Below are 8298 nucleotides of genomic sequence, written 5' to 3'. Positions count from 1 at the left end.
TTAAACATAAATTCATTCAACAAATATTTATCAAACATGTCTTAGGTATCAAACGTTTCTAAAAGCTACAGACACAGAAATGAACAGAAGAAAGAATACTCCCTACCCTCACGGAGCTTGCCTTTTAGTGAAGGGAGTCAGGTGAGCAGTCAGTAAAACAGAGTAAACACGTAGAGCAGCTGGTGATACGGGTTCAGGAGGAAAATAAAGCAGCAAAGTGAGGTCTGAGATGTAGGAGTGGAGGATAGTTTGATAATTTTTTAAAAAAGATTTTATTTTTTGACAGACAGATCACAAGTAGGCAGAGAGGCAGGCAGAGGGGGAGGGGGAAGCAGGCTTCCTGCTGAGTAGAGAGCCCAATGCGGGGCTCGATGCAGGTCTCCATGTGGGGCTCGATCCCAGGACCCTGAGATCATGACCTGAGCTGAAGGCAGAGGCTTTAACCCTCTGAGCCACCCAGGCGCCCCTAGTTTGATAGTTTTAAATAGGGTATTCAGGAATCATTATTTTTTCTGAAATTTCCCCAATTGAATTGGATCCTGATAAAAGTCTTTCTCTGTCAAATAGAGCAACTCCATGACAAGAGTAAAAGACACAACAATGATGATCAATGACCACAGAATTAAGCAGCTTTAAAAGAAAGAAAGAAAGATCCATTACCTCACCCATCTACAATACCTCACCCATCTACCTGGTTTGGGCCCTGCAGTCACTTCCCTGAGCCATTCCTGGAAGAGTCCAAGATCCCACAATTATGGCTACTCTCATAAGAACAATGTATCTATTAACTGTCATATCTTTTCCTCCTTTAATTTTAACTTTCTATTATTTATTTCAATAGAAAATTTCTTCTTAAGACCATGTTTCTTAAACAACACAGTAAGCCGCCTAGACTGAACAGACATGTACAAAACATCCATCCAATGAAAAGAGCGTAAGTGCTCTTCCCACGTCTACATGGGACATTCTCCAGAATAGAGTATATGTTAGGCACACATTAAGTCTCAACAGATTTAAGAAGATAAATGTGATATAAAATATCTTCTCATTAGAGAAGTTGCGGTTACACAATGGGATGAATTTAGAAATAAATAACATAAATAAAACCGGAAAATTCACAAAATTATGGAAATCAACACATTTTAAACAACCAGTGGCCCAAAGAAGAAACCACAAGAGAAATTAGAAAATACTTAGAGACAAATGAAAATAAAACAACATACCATAACTTATGGGACACAGCAAAAGTGGTGCTAAGGGGGGAATTTATAGCTATAGATGCTTACATTAAAAAATGAGAAAGATCTCAAATCAACAACCTAACTTTATAACTTAAGGAAGTAGAAAGAGAAGAACAATCTAAACCCAAAGCCAGCAGAAGGAAGGAAATAATAAAGATTAGAGCAGAGATAAATGAAATATATATGAAATAAGAGAATAAAAACAGTAATGAAAATCAATGAAACCAAAAGTTGGTTCTTTGAGAAGATCAACAAAATTGACAAACATTTAGCTAAATCGACTAAAAGAAAAAGAAAGATAAGAAGAGAGAATACTCAAATTACTAAAATCAGAAATGAAATGAGGGATTACTATATATTCTACAGAAATAAGAAAAATTGTAAGATAGTGGTATGAACAATTGTGTGGGAAAAAATTGGATAACCTAGATGAAATGGACACATTCCTACAAACAAAAAAGCTACCAATTGTAAATCACAAAGAAATAGACAAATGGACATCAGAAAAGAAAAAGAAAAGCCTAGGACTTGATGGCTTCACTGGTGAATTCTACCAAACATTTAAAGAACTAATCCAATTCTTCTCCAACTTTCTTAAAAAACTGAAGAGGTGGGAACACTTCATAACTTATTCTATGAGGTCAGAATTACCCCAAATGCCAAAGCCAAAGACACTACAAAAAAAGAAAACTACAGATCAGTATCATTTATGAACATTGATGCAAAAATCCTCAATAAAATACTAGCAAATAATTCAGAAGCATATTAAAAGGATTATACTCTATGATTAAGTGGGATTTATTCCCAAAATGCAAGTATGGTATAGCATGTTCAAATTGATCAGTGTAACAGACCACATCAAAAAACAAAGGAGAGAAAACATGATTATCTCAGTTGATGCAGAAAAAATATTTGACAAAATTCAACACACTTTCATGACAAAAACACTCAAAAAGATAGGAGTAAAAGGAAACTATCACCACATGTCAAAACTGTCTATGAAAATCCTATAGCAAACATAATACTCAACTGTGGAAGACTGAAAGTTTTCCCTCTAAGATCAGGAACAAGGCAAGGATGCCTGTTTTCACCAATTCTGTATAACATAGTCCCGGAAGTTCTAACCATGGCAATGACTTAAGGAAATAAAAGACATATGAATAGTTAAGAAGTAGAATTATTTCTATTTGTAGATGATATTATCTTACATATAAAAAAAAGTCCTAAGAAGTCCACAAAGAAATTGTTAGAATTGATAAATGAATTCAGCAAATTGTAGGATAGAAAGTTAACACACATAAATCAGTTGCTTTTCTGTATATAAGCGGTGAGCCAAGGAAATGACAAAAGGAATGACAAAAGCAGTTTCATTTATAATAGCATCAAAAAGAATAAAATAGTTACAAATCAACCAAGGAGATGAAAAACTTGTACTATGGAAATTATAAAATGTTGCTTAAAGAAATTAAAGAGGACATAAATAAATGAAAACACATCCCATGTTCATGGATTAGGAGGGATTATATTGTTAAATTCCAGTATTACCAAAGCAATATGCAGATTCATTGCCATTCCTACCAAAATCCCAATAAACATTTTTTGGAGAAATAGAAAAACCCATACTAAAACTTGTCTGGAATCTTCAAGGGACCCTGAATAGTCAAACAATCTTGAAAAGAATAAAACTGGAGGACTTAAGTGTCCTGGTGTAAAAACCTACTACACAGCTATAGTAATCAAAACAGCATGGTATTGGAATCACTAACTCATTAAATAAAACAAAAAGGGAAAAAAACTAAGATAGTTACCAGCAGACCCACACTGAAGGAAAATCAAAGTTCTCTGGCCAAATGAAATGATCCCAGATGGAATCATAGAAATACTGAAGAATGAATAGGTAAATATATGTGTAAGAATATTGACAGCATGAAGCAATAACCAAAATGTCTAATGAGGTACATGCCAAAAGCACTAAAAAAGGTATTAGGGTAGTAAATAAACTCAGTGTTATATAGAACTTTCATTGACTTTAAGAAGCCAAAGATGCATAATGTGGTCCCTATGGAAACTCCTAACAGAATAGTAAAAGACAACAAACGAGTTAATGGAAAAGGAAGGATATATTTCATTAATTCAAGAGTAAGTATAAGAGGAGAAAAGGAAAAGTAGAACAGGTGAGGCAGATCGAATATAAATGGAAAAATGGTGGACTGAGAGGTTAAATGAAAGTGCTAAAGTATTCCCACTAAAGACAAAAATTGTCAGACTACATTTTTCAAACAGAAGAGCTGGGGACTCAGAAAAAGGACGTTTGAGGAAATGGCAAAAATTTATTTGGGAATTAAGACTAGGAAGTATGCTGGAATATGGTAGATTATGAGAATAAACATAACTCTTCTAAAGACTTTGAAGTTTGTTCTGTCACTTAGAATTAATCTTGGAGCAAATACTGCTGGTCCCAGTCTCTGTGCTAGAAGGTGATGGGTAGAAACATGAAAAACTAGTTCAACTGTTACAAAAATTCTCATTGAACTAATTAGCTTGATCAGTGTCCCACAATTTCCTCCCACATCTGCCACAATGGAGTTTAGGACTTGTAGTTTGGTGCAGCGATTAAAAGTGGACTTAGGTGGCTTGGATTCAAAGCCCTTTTTCTTTTAATTCTTTAATTTCCTGGTTGACCCATTCATTCCTTAGCAGGATACTCTGAAAATATGCAGGGAATGATCCCAATCTTTTGGTACCAGTTCAGACTGATTTGTGACCCAGGATGTGATCTATTCTGGAGAATGTTCCATGTGCTTCTGTTGTTCCATTCTGGAGAATGGATCTGTTGATCTATTCTGGAGAATGTTCCACGTGTTCTGTTGCTTTGGGATGGAATGTTCTGAATAGATCTGTGATGTCCATCTGGTCCAGTGTGTCATTTAAAGCCTTTATTTCCCTGTTGATCTTTTGCTTAGATGATCTGTCCATTTTAGTGAGGGGAGTGTTAAAGTCCCCTACCATTATTGTATTATTGTCGATGTATTTCTTTGATATTGTTATTAATTGGTTTATATAATTGGCTGCTCCCATGTTAGGGACATAGATATTTAAAATTGTTAGATCTTCTTGTTGGACAGACCCTTTAGATATGATATAGTGTCTTGTCTCTTATTATAGTCTTTGGCTTAAAATCTAATTTGTCTGATATAAGGATTGCCACCCCAGCTTCCTTTTGATGTCCATTAGCATGGTAAATGGATTTCCACCCCCTCACTTTAAATCTGGAAGCATCTTTGGCTCTAAAATGAGTCTCTTGCAGACAGCATATTGATGGGTCTTGTTTTTTTTTTTTATCCATTCTGATACCCTCTGTCTTTTGGTTGGGGGCATTTAGCCCATTTACATTCAGGGTAACTATTGAAAGATATGAATTTAGTGCCATTGTCTTGCCTGTAAGGTGACTGTTTCTCTATATTGTCTCTGTTCCTTTCTGGTCTGTTACTTTTAGGCTCTCTCTTTGCTTAGAGGACATTTTTCAATGTTTCCTCTAGGGCTGGTTTGGTGTCGGCAAATTCTTTTAGTTTTTGTTTGTCCTGAAAGCTTTCTATCTCTCCTTATATTTTCAGTGACAGCCTAGTTAGATATAAGTCTTTTTCTCATTTAGTGCTCTGACTATATCATGCCAGTCCTTTCTGGCCTACTAGGTCTCTGTGGATAGGTCTGCTGCCAATCTAATATTTCTTCTGTTATAGGTTACAGACATCTTGTTCTGAGCTGCTTTCAGGGTTTTCTTGTTGTTTCTGAGACTTGTAAGTTTTACTTTTAGATGATGGGATGCTGACCTATTTTTATTGATTTTGAGGGGGGTTCTCTGGGTCTCCTGGATTTGGATGCTTGTTTCCTTCCCCAAATTAGGGAAATTCTCTGCTATAATTTGGTCTAATATATCTTCTTCCCTTCTCTCTCTTTCTTCTTCTTCTGGGACCCCAGTTACTCTAATATTATTTCATCTTATGGTATCTCTTGAGTTCTCCTCTTGTGACCCAGTAGTTGTTGGTCTCTCTTTTGCTCAGCTTCTTTAGTCTCCATCATTTGGTCTTCTGTATCACTAATTCTTTTTTCTGCCTCATTTATCCTTACAGTAAGAGCCTCCATTTTTTATTGCACCTCATTAATAGCTTTTTTGATTTCAACTTGGTTAGATTTTAGTTCTTTTATTTTTCCAGAAAGGGATTTTATTTCTCCAGAAAGGGATTCTCTAGTATCTTCTGTGTTTTTATCAAGCCCAGCTAGCACCTTGATAATCATTGTTCTGAACTCTAGTTCTGACATCTTACTAATGTCCGTATTGATTAGGTCCCTAGTTGTCAGTACTGCCTCTTGGTTCTTTTATTTGAGGTGAGTTTTTCCACCTTGTCATTTTATCCAGATAAGACTAGATGAATGAGAAAACAAAATACTAAAATGGTAGCAACAACCCTAGAAAAATATACACTAACCACATCAGAAGAGACCCAAAACTGGGGGGAGATGACAGGAGGAAAAAAGATATATATGCATATGTGTGTGTGTGTGTGTGTGTGTGTACACACATACATACACTGGTAAATAGAACAGAGCCACATATGTGATTTTGGTTGTATTTTGGTCTGTTAGAAGAAACTGCCTCCCAAAATTTTAAAGAAAGAAAAACTTATATATATATGCAAAAATAAGGGTAAACATGATGAAGAGATAGAATATGACTGTAAAGATGAAAATAAAAAAAAGATTCTAAGAAAGGAACTGATACGATAAGAAGTTGGTTGAAAAAAGAAAAAAAACACAGGAGAGAATGTGATCAAGCAGGAGACTAGAACAAAGACATACACTAAGGGTATATTTTGATTTGTTAGAAGAAAATGTATCCCAGAATTTAAAAAAAGAAAAACTTATGTGTATACAAAAAGTAAGATTAAATACAATGAAGGGACAGAATATGAGTATAACAATGAAAGTTAAAAAAGATTTTTAAAAAGGTATTGATAAGATAAAATAGTTCAAAAAGGTTAAAATAGGAAAGAGGAAAAATTAAAAAAATAGAATAAGAAAAAATAAAATTAAAAAATTTAACTTTCAAAGACTAAAGAATCATGGGGAAAAAAGACATGAATTCTATGTTCTGCTTTCCCGTAGCTCATTGATCAGTGAACTTGGTCTTGGGTGGACATTCTTGCTGATCTTCTGCAGGAGGGGCCGTTGCCATGATTCTCAAACATCTTTGCCTGGGGCAGAACAGCACCGTCCTTGCCAGGGGCCGGGCTAAGCGATCCGCTCAGGTTCGCGCTCGGAGCTTTTGTTCCCTGAGCGCTTTCCGTACCGCGTTGGACGACGGGAATGAAGATGGCGGCCGCCTGGTCTCCCCCGGAGGAGCCGAGAGCTGGGGGCCCCGCTCCTCAGTGCGCCCTGGGAGAAAAGCCGTCAGTCCCTGCCTCTCCCTGGTCTCCAGCTGCGCTCCGGGCTCCCCCGGCCTGCGACTGAGAGTTTCTGTCTCTGTCGCGCAGCCCGTGTGGAGTCTTCAAACCCAGCGGATTCCTGCAGTGCACTCCTGGGCCGCCACTCCTGTAAGAGGAAGGGGGGAGTCTCCCTGGAGCTGCCACTTGTGGGATCCCTGCTCCAAGAGTAGTGGCCCGACTGTGCCTCGAGTCACAGTTTATGAAACCCCGAGGTGAGAGCTCACTGCTCGGCTCCATCTCTCCCCCGCTGCCCGGCTCCGATACTGGGAGCTCTGCCAAACTCAGACACCCCCGGTCTTTCTGTGACCACGAGGGACCTGAGACCACACGGTCCCCATGAGGGCTCCACCCCGCCGCTTAGTCTCTGGAGCGACGTCCGGCCACGGAGCAGACTTCTAAGCGTTCTGATTTTGGCCCCGCTGCTCTCTCACCTACTGGTAAGTGGCTGACCTTGGATTCACTTCTCTGCACATCCGACCTTCCAGAGAGTGGTTGCTTTGATGAGGGAGCAGGAGGCTGGCTGAGGACAAAGCAAAAGCTGGCACCTTGCACCTCCTCTCTACCCGCTCCCCTCCGTAATATGTGTGACATTCCTCAGGCACCCCTGACTGCCCTAAAAGAAAACAAATAGTTAACTTGCAGAGATCACAATCCTGCAAGGCCGGAGTCTCCCTTGGTTTACAAATGTCCTTGAGATTTACAACAAAGAAGTCACCTTATCAATAGCCCAATTTCCAGAGGCACATAACTCAGTTCCTCAAGCCCTAATGTCACCCTCCCCTCCATAAACAAAACTGAAGGAGGCTGAGGTAGAAGGAAAAGTAAATAAAGTTAAATTTCTTCTAAACCTTAATCTCACTAACAAGGATGCTTGATAGCAGGAATGTGACATTCCACCAGGAGACTCCCCAATTGTCTTTATGTTAGTGACTCATTAGAGGGAAAGTGGCCTTGGCTGGATAGTAACCAGGCCTCCAATATCCTGACAGTCTTCTTTACCCCAGTAGCCCTTCTGAACACCCCTTTGTCCTCACCTACCCAACTTCTGTGTATATAACCAGCCCCTCCTCACATCCCCAGTGCAGCATCTCTGTCTGCCCACGGGTCCTGTCCCCGTGCTCTAATAAACCACCTTTTTGCACCAAAGATGTCTTAAGAATTCTTTCTTAGCTGTTGGCTTTGAACCTCACCCCACCGAACCTCACCTATGTTCAAAAACTTCATCAGCTTTTCTGTTCCTAGAATTGCTGCTGTTCTCTTCGATCTCCTGTTGGGTTTGTAGGTGTCCAGAATGGTTTGGTAACTATCTAGCTGAACTCCTGGGATCAGATGACATTTAGGTCTCCTACTCCTCCGCCATCTTGCTCCTCCATCACCAGAAGGAGCATTTGAACAGACATAGGACAAGACCCTTCTTGCAGAACATGGTTCAAGAGTGGTGGGAGGCTCTGGCCAGGCAAATTCTTCTTCATTTGCTGACTGGTTCATGAGGTCCCACTTCTGGGTCTTTATCCATTTCATTTAGCTGATGCTTTGATACTTCTTTCCCTCCTATGGCATAAGCACAGGACTTC

Source organism: Neovison vison, chromosome 10, assembly GCF_020171115.1.
Source record: "Neovison vison isolate M4711 chromosome 10, ASM_NN_V1, whole genome shotgun sequence".
NCBI lineage: Eukaryota > Metazoa > Chordata > Mammalia > Carnivora > Mustelidae > Neogale > Neogale vison.
The sequence above is the reverse complement of the archived record's forward strand: the minus strand, read 5'-3'. Positions refer to the sequence as shown.